The 14854-nt window shown below is 52.4% G+C and overlaps 2 pseudogenes; both read right to left on the bottom strand.

Moving 5' to 3' along the window:
- Nucleotides 1–3042: 3042 nt before the first annotated feature.
- On the bottom strand, nucleotides 3043–4191 carry LOC136152952 (ubiquitin carboxyl-terminal hydrolase 17-like protein 6; annotated as a pseudogene).
- A 2928-nt stretch (nucleotides 4192–7119) lies between these two features.
- LOC136152889 (ubiquitin carboxyl-terminal hydrolase 17-like protein 6) lies at nucleotides 7120–13856 on the bottom strand (annotated as a pseudogene).
- Between the last annotated feature and the right edge of the window lie 998 nt (nucleotides 13857–14854).

The following is a 14854-nucleotide window of genomic DNA, read 5'->3' as shown; positions in this document are numbered from 1 at the left end:
CAGCAAACACAAGCGGGCTGGGGAGGAATTCCGTGAGCTCACCCTTCAGATCCTAACACACTTGTGGAAACATACGTCTGCCCACCTACCCTCTCCCGTTGAGGGTTCTCCCCACCCCAGACCCCTGCCTGAGGACAACCCCTCCCCGGACAACAATAAACCCTTGCCTCAACTTTGCCCTCCACTGAGGTCCACTCCAATTCCTATGCTTTTTCTCGAGTCACACTTCTAGCGTTCAGGGTCCCAGCACCAAAAGATGCCGCGAGTGTGGCACATATGCTTTTCTCCCTTCAGGGCCGTTGGCCATGGTCCAAAGCAAGCTCCTTCAGAAAGCCATAGTCTCGCTGCAACTTTGGATTCATTTCTTCAGCTCCTTTTCTATCTTAGTTGTCCTTTTTTTCTTTTACCTCTTCTTTTTGTGTTGTTGTTGTTCATTTTTTATTTCTTGTTTTTTGTATTTTCTGCCCATTTTATTGTTATTTCTTCCTTCTTTTCATTCTCTTTTTCTACTTTAATTACACAAGTTGACTTCTAGAGTCATCTTTCCAATTTAGGGGCTCAAAATGCACTATACCTTAAGGTATAAAGAGATTTCCCTCCTGGAGGAGGATGACTGCTGGTTTCCTTCTTGGTGTGTGACATGTATGTCTGTCTGCTCTACCATCCTGTACATTATGCTTGCCTTCCAGCACTACGGGCCTTCCACAGTCCACGGGTTTCCCATAGCTGACGTGTTGACTGCGTTGATCCTAACTAGGAAAAGACGGCCGTGACCCCACTTTCTTCCTTAGCCTCTTGCACCCCTGCCACCTCCCGCTGACCCATCCCATCCTAGGACCCTATCGCTTTGTGCTTTATGACCCACGTGCTCACAACCTTGCTGTCCTTTTGCCTCCTTCCCATGGCACAGAGAAGCCAGATCAGCCAGCGTTTGTCTCTCTTTTGCACGCATTTGCCTCAGCACCAGGCGACCTTCCCATTCCCTCTACCACACCATTCCAATCACCATTCTTCTCCTTTTGCACCTCCTTCTCCTTCTCCTTCTCCTTCTTCTCCAGAGGGTGTGGATGGGGCAAGCAGTAAGTCCATTTGAGGCCTTGGGGCGGAGGAAGATTGGTGGTGATAATGAGGGTGGCCTGTAGGTGGCTCGACTTCCTCGACCAGGGCACGCTTGTTCATGTTCTTGGGGGAAGATACTGCTTATCAGTCTTTGTCCTCTCTACGGGTGGAGGGCACAGTGCGCTGTACGTAACCGTGCGGGGGAGAACGCCAGCGGAAAGTTCTCTGTTCCTTGCCAAGCCGCCGAGCCTGGTCAGGAGGCACAGTTGGCCCTCTAGGTCTGAGATGATAAATCACAAATTCCAGATCCACCGTTTGATGCAGGGCTTTGGGTTTGAAGCCGGCAACCAAGAGAAAGAAAGAAGCCACAAGAGGGGATCGATAAGGGTCCTCGCGCGCCCCTCCACCATGTCGCGGGATCACGAGGCAGGCGGGAAAGCAGCTAGGAGAGGACAGTTTCCCCACCGCCCCAGACACTTCAGAGGCCGGCCACGTCTCATCGCGTCCAGCGGCGTTTGTCTGGGGTCAAACGGGACGAGACAACTGACGGACAGATAGGATGGGCAGAGTCGGATGTCCAGTTGTCTTCCTCTCATGGTCTAGGGCAGGCTTGGGTCTTTCCTCAGTGCGGGGAGGACCTTTGCTTTCAGAAATGAACGGTTGCATGATCCATCTCCACTTAGGCACCTGTGCCATGCTGGTGGAGAAGTTTCTTTGGGACTCGAGGGGTTCCCTTTCTCCCCTTGGCCGTCGTGCTTGTGCAGGTGGTGCTGGTGGTGGTGCTCGGGGCACGGTGTGTCGCTTCTCCCGTTTGGCACTTGGAGGTTCTGCAGCAGACTCCTTACACCGGAAATGGAGCCCCAGGCAGCTCTGCCCACGAGCGTCCCGCCGGTGATGAGCAGATACCCGAGTCATTCCTGCCGGAAGTCCCTTTCCCAAGTAGCACTACGCCTCTCAAGGACATTCCACCCATAGAGCCTGGTCGCCCATCTCCTCCCCGGACCCTGCTCGATGGTTGGGGCGTTTTCGAGAGGCTGACCGGTCAGAAGGACACGATTCACAGACCCGCACCCGCTCCTCCCGGCCCCCGAAGGGCTCAGGAGATCATCTGCTTGCTCGGCTGGCTGTGGCAGACTGTGAGGCGTCTCCCTACCGCGTCACTCACCAGAGGCCAGCGGTGCGGCCAGAGAATGCAGACGGGGAAAGAAAGGCAAACCCACACTCAACGTCCCATCCAGAGAGGACTCTCCCAGCCCCGCAGAAGCGCGAGGACCTCAGACCGTGCTCAGACCCGGTCACGCACCCCATCCTCTCCAGTAACTTCCCATCAGAGCCAGCCCTCGCGAGCTCGGCCGCTCAGCACGATCCAGGTGAACAGCGTGGCCCCGGGCACACTGCAGGCCCCGCCTCTTTCCAGGAGGCTGCACCAGCCACACCTTGGTGGGTCACACAGTGCGTGCCGCACGCAGAGTGTGCGCGGGCTTCTGCACGCATGTGCCTCCGAGCCTACCTACCGCCACAGCCCAGAGATGGCCGAGGCTTCTTGTTCTTCCTCTTGGTCGCTCGGGCCCTCCTGCTGGCACAAGGGCCGTTGCCAACGCTAGTCGGGCCCGGGGACGGGCTGTCGGTGCTGGGACCGTCGAGCCCATCGTGCTCCTGTCCAGGCAGCTTGCCGTCTCTCCCTCCTCTGTGTTTGGACTGGTGAATCACGACTGCGCCGGCAGGCATCGCTGACTGGATCTTCCGGACGCCGAAGGCCGGCTTCGGCCGGTTGTGCTCTTGGAGGCGTCTCCACTGCTCTAAGCTGATTGCTTCGACCTCTGTGTCCCCCGGGGACACCTGCAACCCAGGAGCTCTGCCGCTGGCGTCTCCCACGAGCTCCCCGGGGCCGGCGGGGTCAGTTTCCCCGGGGTGTGTGGGGTCGGCTGTGAGGGGGGCCGCTGCCCCTCCCCCAGCACGGGCTTACCACGCACACTCCCGGGACTAGAAGAGGACGTGGGCGCTCTGGCTCAGGACAGCACTCTCGTCACAGGCGCTCACCTTGGCATCGTCCATCTTATACCAGTGGCCGTTGCCCTTCGCAAGTAAGAAAAGTAGTGTCCTCGCTCACAACTCCACCCGGAGTGCACCAGGACGGCATAGAGCATGAAGCGCAGTGGCCCTGCCTTCCGCTCAGACGTGTAGGGCTGCAGGTCGAGGCACTGGGGATAGCGCACTTCCTGACCCTTTTGGCCCCGCTCACCTGTGTGAACCGCTTCAGCACCAGTACCAGGACCTGGGACGTGCTGTGCAAAGTCAACCTCTTGGTGGCAGGCACCTTCCGGAGACAAGCGCCACAGTCATAGGCGTTTTCAGCGTCCAGCTTCTCGGGCTTCACCAGCTCTCTCAGAGCTTGCTCCACACTCTGAGCCTCCGTGATATCCAGGCTGATGTCCAGATAAGGGTCGAACGTGTCCGAAACACCGAGGCAGTGGGGACACTGGATCTGAGACCTCCAAGTCCTGCCGAAGATCTGACAGATGAGGCTGGTGTCCTCGGAGGGATGGCCCGACGGCTGAGATGCACTCAAGCAGCCTTGCTGCATGGCATTCAGAGTGAACATCAGGAACTCGTGGGCGACTTCCTGCTGGTGTCTGTGGAAGCCCGCCAGCAGGTCGTTGCAGGGCTGGATCACCTCTCCCCGGTGAAGGAGGGCTTGGGTCACGTGAGCTCGCACGGCACAGAGCGTGCAGGAGGCGCAGGCCGGGCAGAGGGTGGCCTGCTGCTCGGACACCACCCAGCTGGCCAGGGGCGGCGTGTGGCTCAGACACTGCAGCGCTGCATTGACTTAGCAGGTGTTCCCCGGATTCTGCAGCCCAGCCCCGACCCCCCACGGTCCCTCCAACTCAGGGTGACTTGATGGCCAGGCGCCAGCCCTGCTGACCCAGGAGCCAAGTCACCCCGCTGGGGCCGCCCAACCGCCGGCGGCGGCCCCTCAGGGACAGAGGGTCCCCGAAGGGCATCCGCACCAGCGGTGCTGGGCCGAAATCCTTGCCCTCCGGGTAAGACGTTGAAGGGAGATGGACACGCATCACCCCCGTGCGCAGAAGCAGCCACCGGGTCTCTGCAAACAAGGCCCACGAGTCTTTCCATCTCCGACCTGCAGCTGCACGATGACGCCTCCTCCCCTCACACGGTGCTTCTCCGAGAAAGGGCCTGGGCCCCACCCCCTCGGGCCTTGGATGGCTTTCCCACAGCCCCACCTCCGCAAGCGCAACCTCCTCACTGGCTGAGGCGTCCGAGGGCGTGCTCACTCCCACTCCCGACATCCCACCGCCCACACTTTGCTCGGGGAATTCCCCATGACGAAGCCCCGCACGCACTTCCGATCTGTCCCTGGACCAAAGGGCTCAGGATGCAAATGATTCGGGGGCCTTTGGCCTTCCAGCCTTGCCCGCTAGAGAGTCACTGCAGGGCTTCCAAGTTCAGCACACACAAGCGGGCTGGGGAGGAATTCCGTGAGCTCACCCTTCAGATCCTAACACACTTGTGGAAACATATGTCTGCCCACCTACCCTCTCCCCTTGAGAGGTCTCCCCACCCCAGACCCCTGCCTGAGGACAACCCCTCCCCGGACAACAATAAACCCTTGCCTCAACTTTGTCCTCCACTGAGGTCCATTCCAGTTCCTATGCTTTCTCTCTAGTCACACTTCTAGCGTTCAGGGTCCTAGCACCAAAAGATGCCGCGAGTGTGGCACATATGCTTTTCTCCCTTCAGGGCCGTTGGTCATGGTCCAAAGCAAGCTCCTTCAGAAAGCCGTAGTCTCGCTGCAACTTTGGATTCATTTCTTCAGCTCCTTTTCTATCTTAGTTGTCCTTTTCTTTCTTTTACCTCTTCTTTTTTTTTTCTTTTTCCTTCATTTATTAGTTCTTTTTTTTTCTGCCCAATTTATTATTATTTTCTCCTTCTTTTCATTCTCTTTTTCTACTTTAATTACACAAGTTGACTTGTAGAGTCATCTTTCCAATTTAGGGGCTCAAAATGCACTATACCTTAAGGTATAAAGAGATTTCCCTCCTGGAGGAGGATGACTGCTGGTTTCCTTCTTGGTGTGTGACATGTATGTCTGTCTGCTCTCCCATCCTGTACATTATGCTTGCCTTCCAGCACTACGGGCCTTCCACAGTCCACGGGTTTCCCATAGCTGACGTGTTGACTGCGTTGATCCTAACTAGGAAAAGACGGCCGTGACCCCGCTTTCTTCCTTAGCCTCTTGCACCCCTGCCACCTCCCGCTGACCCATCCCATCCCAGGACCCTATCGCTTTGTGCTTTATGACCCACGTGCTCACAACCTTGCTGTCCTTTTGCCTCCTTCCCATGGCACAGAGAAGCCAGATCAGCCAGCGTTTGTCTCTCTTTTGCACGCATTTGCCTCAGCACCAGGCGACCTTCCCATTCCCTCTACCACACCATTCCAATCACCATTCTTCTCCTTTTGCACCTCCTTCTCCTTCTCCTTCTCCTTCTTCTCCAGAGGGTGTGGATGGGGCAAGCAGTAAGTCCATTTGAGGCCTTGGGGCGGAGGAAGATTGGTGGTGATAATGAGGGTGGCCTGTAGGTGGCTCGACTTCCTCGACCACGGCACGCTTGTTCGTGTTCTTGGGGGAAGATACTGCTCATCATTCTTTGTCCTCTCTACGGGTGGAGGGCACGGTGCACTGTAGGTAACCGTGCGGGGGAGAACGCCAGCGGAAAGTTCTCTGTTCCTTGCCAAGCCGCCGAGCCTGGTCAGGAGGCACAGTTGGCCCTCTAGGTCTGAGATGCTAAATCACAAATTCCAGATCCACCGTTTGATGCAGGGCTTTGGGTTTGAAGCCGGCAACCAAGAGAAAGAAAGAAACCACAAGAGGGGATCGATAAGGGTCCTCGCGCGCCCCTCCACCATGTCGCGGGATCACGAGGCAGGCGGGAAAGCAGCTAGGAGAGGACAGTTTCCCCACCGCCCCAGACACTTCAGAGGCCGGCCACGTCTCATCGCGTCCAGCGGCGTTTGTCTGGGGTCAAACGGGACCAGACAACTGACGGACAGATAGGATGGGCTAAGTCGCATGCCCAGTTGTCTTGCTCTCACCATCTAGGGCAGGCTTGGGTCTTTCCTCAGTGCGGGGAGGACCTTTGCTTTCAGAAATGGACGGTTGCATGAGCCATCCCCACTTAGGCACCTGTGCCACGCTGGTGGAGAAGTTTCTTTCGGAGTCGACGGGTTGCCTTTCTCCCCTCGCCGTCGTGTTGGTGCCGGTGGTGCTGGTGGTGGTGCTCAGGGCACGGTGTGTCGCTTCTCCCGTTTGGCACTTGGAGGTTCTGCAGCAGACTCCTTGCACCGGAAATGGAGTCCCAGGCAACTCTGCCCACGAGCCTCCCGCCGGTGACGAACAGATCCCCTCGTCTTTCCTGCCGAAGGTCTCTTTCCGAAGTAGCACTACGCCTCCTAAGGACATTCCACCCATAGAGCCTTGTCGCCCATCTCCTCCCCGGACCCTGCTCGATGGTTGGGGCATTTTGCAGAGGCTGACCGGCCAGAAGGACACGATTCACAGACCCGCACCCGCTCCTCCCGGCCCCCGAAGGGCTCAGGAGATCATCTCCTTGCTCGGCTGGCTGTGGGCAGACTGTGAGGCATCTCCCTACCGCGTCACTCACCAGAGGCCAGCGGTGCGGCCAGAGAATGCAGACGGGGAAAGAAAGGCAAACCCACACCCAACGTCCCATCCAGAGAGGACTCTCCCACCCGCGCAGAAGCGCGAGGACCTCGGACCGTGCTCAGACCCCGTCACGCACACCATCCTCTTCAGTCACTTCCCAGCAGAGGCAGCCCTCGAGAGCTAGGCAGCTCAGCAGGATTCAGGTGAACAGCGTGGCCCCGGGCACACTGCAGGCCCCGCCTCTTTCCAGGAGGTCGCACCAGCCACACCACCGAGAGGAACTCACTCCTCGCCGGAACTCTTGGTGGGTCACACAGGGCGTGCCGCACGCAGAGTGTGCGCTGGCTTCTGCATGCATGTGTCTCCGAGCCTACCTACCTCCACAGCCCCAGAGATGGCCGCGGCTTCTTGTTCTTCCTCTTGGTCGCTCGGGCCCTCCCGCTGGCACAAGGGCCGTTACCACTGCTCGTCGGGCCCGGAGGCGGGCTGTCCGTGCTGGGACGGTCGATCCGATCATGCTCCTGTCCAGGCAGCTTGCAGTTTCTCCCTCCTCCGTGTTTGGACTGGTAAATCACGACTGCGTGAGAGGGGAACCGCTGCCCCTCCCCCAGCACCACCTTGCCACGCACCCTCCCGGGAGTAGAAGAGGACGTAGGCGCTCTGGCTCAGGGCAGCACTCTCGTCACAGGAGCTCACCTTGGCATTGTCCATCTTATACCACTGGCCGTTGCCCACTCACACATAAGCAAAGTAGTGTCCTTGCTCGCAACTCCACCCGGAGTGCACCAGCACAGCATAGAGCACGTAGCCCAGTGGCCCTGCCTTCTGCTCAGACCTGTAGGGCTGCATGTCCAGGTTCTGGGGATAGCACACTTCGTGAGCCCTCTTGGCCCCGCTCACCTGTGTGAACCGCTTCAGCACCAGCACCAGGACCTGGGACGTGCTGTGCAAAGTCAACCTCTTGGTGGCAGGCACCTTCCGGAGACAAACACCACAGTCCTAGGCATTTTCAGAGTCTAGCTTCTCGGGCTTCACCAGCTCTCTCAGAGCTTGCTCCACACTCTGAGCCACTGTGATATCCACGCTAATGTCCAGATAAGGGTCGCACGTGTCTGAAACACCGAGGCAGTGGTGTTTGGTGGCAAGTCCCACCAAATATCTGACGGATGAGGGTGGTGTCCTCGGAGGGATGGCCCGACGGCTGGGATGCACTCAAGCAGCCTTGCTGCATGGCATTCAGACTGAACATCAGAAACTCGTGGGCATCTTCCTGCTGGTGTCTGTGGAAGCCCGTCAGCAGGTCCTTGTGGGGCTGGATCACCTCTCCCGGGTGAAGGATGGCTTGGGTCATGTGAGCTCCCATGGCATGGAGCGTACAGGAACTGTGGGTCGGACAGAGGATGGCGTGCTGCTGGGATACCAGTCAGCTGGCCAAGGGCAGCATGTGGCTCAGACACTGCAGCACTGCATTCACGTAGCAGGTATTCCCAGATTCTGAAGCCCAGCCCCGACCCCCCCACAGCCCCCTCCAACTCTGGGCGACTTGGTGGCCAGGCAACACCCCTGCCGACCCAGGACCAAGTCACGCCGCTGGGGCCGCCCAAACTCCGGTACGGCCCCTCCGGGACAGAGGGTTACCCTAGGGCATCCACACCATCTGCGCTGGGCCGACAACCTTGCCCTCTGGGTAAGACGTTGAAGGGAGACCGACACGCCCCACCCCCGTGCGCAGAAGCAGCCCCGGGTCTCTGCACACAAGGCCCACGAGTCTTTCCATCTCCTTCCTGCAGCTGCTCCTGGAAGCCTCCTTCCCTCAGATGGTGCTTCTCCAACAAAGGGCCTGGGCCCCGCCCCCTCGGGCCTTTGATGGCTTTCCCACAGCCCCACCCCCGCACGCACAAGCTCCTCATTGGCTGAGGCATCCGAGGGCGTGCTCACTCCCACTCCCGACATCCCACCACCCACACTTTGCTCGGGGAATTCCCCATGACGAAGCCCCGCACGCACTTCTGATCTGGCCCTGGACCAAGGGCTCAGGATGAAATGATTCGGAGTGTCTTTGGCCTTCCAGCCTTGCCCACTAGAGAGTCACTTCCAAGTTCAGCACACACATGTGGGCTGGGGAGGAATTCCGTGGGCTCACCCTTCAGATTCTAACACACTTGTGGAAACATGTCTGTCCACCTACCCTCTATCCCAGAGGGATCTCCCCACCCCAGTCCCCTGCCTGAGGTCAACCCCTCCCCGGACAGCAATAAACTCTTGCCTCAACTTTGCCCTCCACTGAGGTCCACTTCAGTTTCTATGCTTTACCACTAGCCACACTTCTAGCGTTCAGGGTCCTAGAAACAAATGATGCCACGAGTGTGGCACAGATGCTTTTCTCCCTTCAGGGCTTTTGTTCATGGTCCAAACCGAGCTTCTCCAGAAAGCCATAGTCTCGCTGCAACTTTGGATTCATTTCTTCAGCTCCTTTTCCATCTTAGTTGTCTTTTTCTTTCTTTCTTCTTCTTCTTTTTTTTTTTTTCTTTTTGCGTTTTCGTTCATTTTTAATTTTTTTTTGCATTTTCTCTTCATTTCATTATTTTTATTTTTGCTCATTTTCATTTTCTTTTTCTACTTTAATTACACAAGTTGACTTCTAGAGGCATCTTTCCAATTTAGGGGCTCAAAACGCACTATAACTTAACGAATAAGCAGATTTCCCTCCTGGAGGAGGATGACTGTTGGTTTCCTTCTTGGTGTGTGACATGTATGTTTGTTTGCTCTCCCATCCTGGATATTATGCTTGCCTTCCAGGACTACCGGCCTGTCTCTGAATAGGTGACATTTTAGCTGGGCTCCGGGCCTCTTTTCCCCTTCCCTTTTCACCAGAGCTGGGCAGCTATGATAGCCGCTAGCACCACATTCACTAGTCAGTTCTGAACCTGAACACCCCACGCACTGTTGCCTCCTGAGGAGTCACAGTAACTGTCCATGTACTGAACCCCCCTTCCTCCCTCTCTGGACAACTCCGGTCCTTTCCCATGGGACCCAGTGGCGTGGCCTGTCCGTCTACTTGGGAGCTGTAAGCCATTAACCCTCTTTTCAATGACAGTTGTCTCCTGATCTTTTTGCCCTTTTATGTCTCAAATTTCCTATTAATACACTCTATTTTATAGTAGCCAAGAATTACAGCAGTCTGTATACAATTACGTGTGGACAAGTGGAGAACGAAGGAGTATGACTGGCTGCAATGCCCTCGGTCAGTTTGCTATTTTATTGTGTGTTAAGTGTGTCTGTTTTCCTGCCTGGTTAGGATCCTCTGGGTGCCGTGCCTCCATCCGCCAGCTGTTTGTCCTCACAAAGTTACTTGCAAGCACAACTCAAATTCAGAATATGTTCAAACTGTTCCCTATAGGGCAGGCATCTTAGAGCAAAACTTAATGCGGCACTGATAAGGCGTTCGTGTCTTTCTCCAGTTGGCTAAGAACGAGCATAGTAGTAGGGGTGTAATATTAGTCCCTCTGCTGTGTCCAGCTCTTGTGACCCCTCCTTTGAGAGAAGCCTGGCAGGCTACAGACCCTGGGGTCCCAAAGAGTTGGACATGTCTCTTTGAGAGACTATATATTCTTTCAGATTCTTTCCCATTATAGATCATTGCAAGATATTGAGTATAGCTCCCTGCACTATACAGTAGGTCTTTGTTGTCCACCTAGTTTATATACAGTAGTGTGTGCATATTGATCCCAAACTCCTAATTTACCTCTCCCCACATTCCCCGTGTTCCTCTTTGGTAACCATAAGCTTGTTTTCTATGTCTGTGACCCTACTTCTGTCTTGTAAATAAGTTCATTTGTATCTTGTCAATATTCCACATATGTGATATCACACGATGTTTGTCTTTTTCTATCTATCTGACTTACTTCGCTTAATATGAAATCACCATATTCATCCATGTTGCTGTGAACGGCATTATTTCATTCACTTTTATGGCTGAGTAGTTTTCCATTTTAGGTATATTCCATGTCTTTTGGAGCAAGCACTTCTTAGGATACACAACTTGACTTATTTTAAAAGAACAAAAATTGTGAGTACACCTAAATTTTTTAGAGATGGAGAATTTCTCTGCAAATGTTCATATATCATTTATTAGCATTTAATAGAAAGGACTTTGAGGCCAAGAATTGTTGGTAAAATTGGTGTGTGCTTTTGTTTTTTGTCACTTATGTCAAGTTCTGACAGCAGGATTAAAATATATTCCCAAAATACAGATGTCTTCTGTTCTTCTATTCTTGATTCTCTAAAACTATGTGGTACTTTTGTAGCCACTTGTTCTTTGCTTGCATAGCTTTTACATGATTTTCAGAAGTAATTCTCAAAAATTTTTATTTTATAGCCTTCCTTGCTCATTTTTCTTTTATTTTAATTGCTTTAAATAATGGTCTTGACAATTCATATTTTTCCAAAAAGCAGTAAATTTCTTGAATATTCTAAAACATTTGAAGTGTGTATAAAGGGGTTTACATTCATTTTTTATGGGTGGGTATGAAGTAGTATGAAATATACATCAGACCTGCTGTCTGACACAGGACCCTTAAATGTCTTAAAGTTTCCTGGGTGATATAAATGCTTTTGTTTGTTTTATTTTTATGTTTTCTGAAGATGTTTATTTTTTTCCTGGTAGGCAATGGTTACTTGCATAACAAACACTTTTCAGGATTATTGTTAAGTTAGTACTTGTACTTGTAATTGTTAGTACAAGTATATGTGCCCTCTATTTTAAGGCTTGTGATTAGTTTCATAACTCTCTCTCTTCCTTTCTTATTTTTTTCAGTTTCAGCTCGAATACATGCATTTTTTGTGCCTTGGTTGACTGCCCCACATATTCAAAAAGGTTTCTTCACTCTGCCTGGTGAGGATTCTCAGTCCCACATGAACGTTGAACATTATTCAATGCATTACAAATTTATACATTTTCCTGCAGTGGAATAATATAGGCTAAGGTTATACATTACATTGTTTTTTGTAATGCCAAGATCTAATTGAATATTAGTGTTTATTCCAATGTGTACCAGTAAAGTGTGTTATAGTACCTCATCCATTCAGTGGACTGATTTGCAGAAAATAGTGTCCCAAGAGAGAGTTTTCCCCAAGATATTGTCAGCTGACCATAAGCAAGATATAATAAAACATTGTGCACAGTATACTACTATTTATGGTTTTAAATGTGGTTATGAGCTAAGTCAGTCAGTCATGTCTGACACTTTGTGACTCTGTGGACTGTAGGCCACCAGGCTCCTCTACCCCATGGGGATTATCCAGGCAAGAATACTAGAGTGGATTGCCATTTCTTTCACCAGAGGATCTTCCAGACCCAGGGATTGAACCGAAGTCTCTTCTGTCTCCTGCATTGGCAGGTGGGAACTTTACCACTAGCAACACCATGTAGAATGAAGAAGAAACAGATATTCATAGTCGCTTGTGTCTGCATAAATGACATTCTGGGACATCTCTCCTGGTCCAGTGGCTAAGACTCTGCACTGTAATTGTAGGGGCCTGAGTTCAATCCCTTGTCAGGAAACTAGGCCCCACATGCCACAGCTAAGAGTTCCCATGGAAAAGGTCCCACAGGCCACAACTAAGACCTGGCACAGCCAAATAAATAATTTTTAAAAAATTCAAAACTCTGGAAAGATTCCTGGGAAATGAAACACCATGACTGACCGTGAAAGCAGCAGAGCTTTCACAAGAAGGGAACTGGTAGGAGGGAAAACATAATATGAAATATTTTATATTTTTAGGTACTTAAACCTTGTACATGTATTATAAATTTTTCGTAAATGTCGAAACATTATAAAAAATGTTAAACCTCTAAAGAGGAAAGCTCATCGTGTTATTTCTAACAACTGAATGAAAGTCAAGTCTGTTTTATCAGAAAGAATATCTGGCTTCTCTAAAACATCTTCTCAGGCTTTTTCCACACTACCCAGACAGTGGTCCATATGGCACTGTCAGGATTCTTGTCATAAGTTAAAGTGAATCTTTTACACTATTCTGGGTCCTTGATGTCCGGCAAATGAGGGGGGACATCATCCCGTTCCCACTTAGGTCGCACCAACCTTTACTTCCCAGTGGAACAGTACATCTGCAGAAGGAAAAGTGAGGTCGTCTACATTAGGAATCCGAAGAGAACCTGGGAGAAACTTCTGTCCACAGCTCATGCCATTGTTGCCATTGAAAACCCAGCTCTATCACCATTGCGTCCTCCAGGAACCCTCGCCAGCGGGGTGTGCGGCGGTTTGCTGCCGCCGCTCCTGTGGTCGGCCGCTTCACTCCTGGAGCCTCCACTAGCCATCCCCAGGCAGCGTCCAGGAGCCAAGACTCCTGTGAACTTCTCCCCATCGGTCTGTGTGACACAGACTCTCCCCTGCATTCTGGAGACGACCCAATCCCGGCACAAAGGGAGCTCAGTCGGTGGGTCTGATGGCGGGTGCTCACCCGGCCAGTTCTGCCCGAGCGCGGCACAGTTTCCTGTGAACACTCGGGAGGTCGTGCCTGATCGCCACGTCTGCACACTCTGAAGAGATTAAAAGGGAAAGGCAGGTGGCAGTGAGCAGGCTCTGACCAACGAGGACGTCACGTGAATGGGTGACGTCAGCACCTGGGTGCAGCGCGGCTCCATCTGAGGTGGTGGCCTAGTCCACAGGCGGGCAGGCAGGCTCGCTGCCCACTCCTTAGTGCCCCCGAGGGCTGGCCTGCAGCGCCCACTGCTCAGGCCACGGGGTGGGGAGGGACAACACGGAGTGGGCTTCGGCTGTTCTTGCACAGGCTCTTTCCTTGGGTGGGGCTGTGCTGGGTCCTTGCTGCTGCACGGTCTTTGCTCTGGTTGCGGTGAGCGGGGCGCACTCTCTGGGTGCGGTGCACGGCCTTCTCCTCGCAACGGCTTCTCCTGTCATGGGCTGCAGTAGTGGCAGAGCGTGAGCTCAGCAGCTGTGGACCCCAGGCTCTAGAGCACAGGCTCAATGGTTGTGGTGCAAGGGCTTAGTTCCTCTGACGCACGCGGGATCCTTCTAGACAAGGAATTGAACTCATGTCTCCTGCATTGGCAGCATTCTTTACCACGAGCCATCATGGAAACCCCACAAACTCTTAAAATGGAAGTAGATTGACAGAAAATGAACAGTTTATAGATAAATAAATATGTCTACTCATGAGAATGTTCTGTGACTTTTGACTTTTTCCTTTCACATAAGAGGAAAATTTCCTAATTCATAATTCATTATGTTCTTCCCTCAAACAACATTTACCACTGCTAATTTTATTAGCTAAGCTCGATCAAATTTTTAAAATACTTTTCTCCCACTTTCCCCTATGCACTGTACATTCATTATGAACTGAGATAATATTTTATCATTGCTGAGTCACTCAGTCATGTCCAAATCTTCCTGACCCCATGGACTGCAGCACACCAGGCTTCCTGTCCTTCACCATCTCCCAGAGACTATACTTAAATACTTCATATGGATAGGATAATGATTTGACTTCATACTTGAATTATTTCTCTGAATCTGACGTATTAATATGATAGGAAGATATAAAACACTTGACTGACTTCAGCACAATAAAAACTATTAGAATCAGGTGAACATATCTTAAGAGTGATTATAAAACCAGCAGCCATGTTGATGAGGAACAGTGACACATGGGGGGACATTTTATGTGATGAGAGAGAGGAGCGCTGTTCTCGGGGATTTAAAGGGCTGTTTGAAAACAGAGTAAAACTAGGATCAGTGGTTGGACCTCATGGGAATCACTCCCCCAGGACACACGGGATGGAGTCCTGCGCATCTTGAGTGCCCCACAAGGTGTTCTCAAGCCATGGCCAGGGCACCCCTCTGTGTATCAGTGGAGATGGTGGTTGTATTGTGTGTCTGTACAAGTCTGTATAAGGTGATCTGGCATGCAGAAAAGTAAATTTGACTAAATGGCAGATGACCTCAGCTCTAATAATAAGCTCTTTTCTTGAATCAATTTGTTTCTCCTCTCAGCTTTGCCATCCCAAAGGAGTTACTCTTCATGAGACCCATTCTCTTTTAATTCCATTCTTCAAAGCCTCAAGTTTTGTAG

This window comes from Muntiacus reevesi, chromosome 1, assembly GCF_963930625.1.
Source record: "Muntiacus reevesi chromosome 1, mMunRee1.1, whole genome shotgun sequence".
In the NCBI taxonomy this organism is placed as follows: domain Eukaryota; kingdom Metazoa; phylum Chordata; class Mammalia; order Artiodactyla; family Cervidae; genus Muntiacus; species Muntiacus reevesi.
Note: the sequence above shows the minus strand (reverse complement) of the source record. Positions and strands in the feature narration are given on the sequence as shown.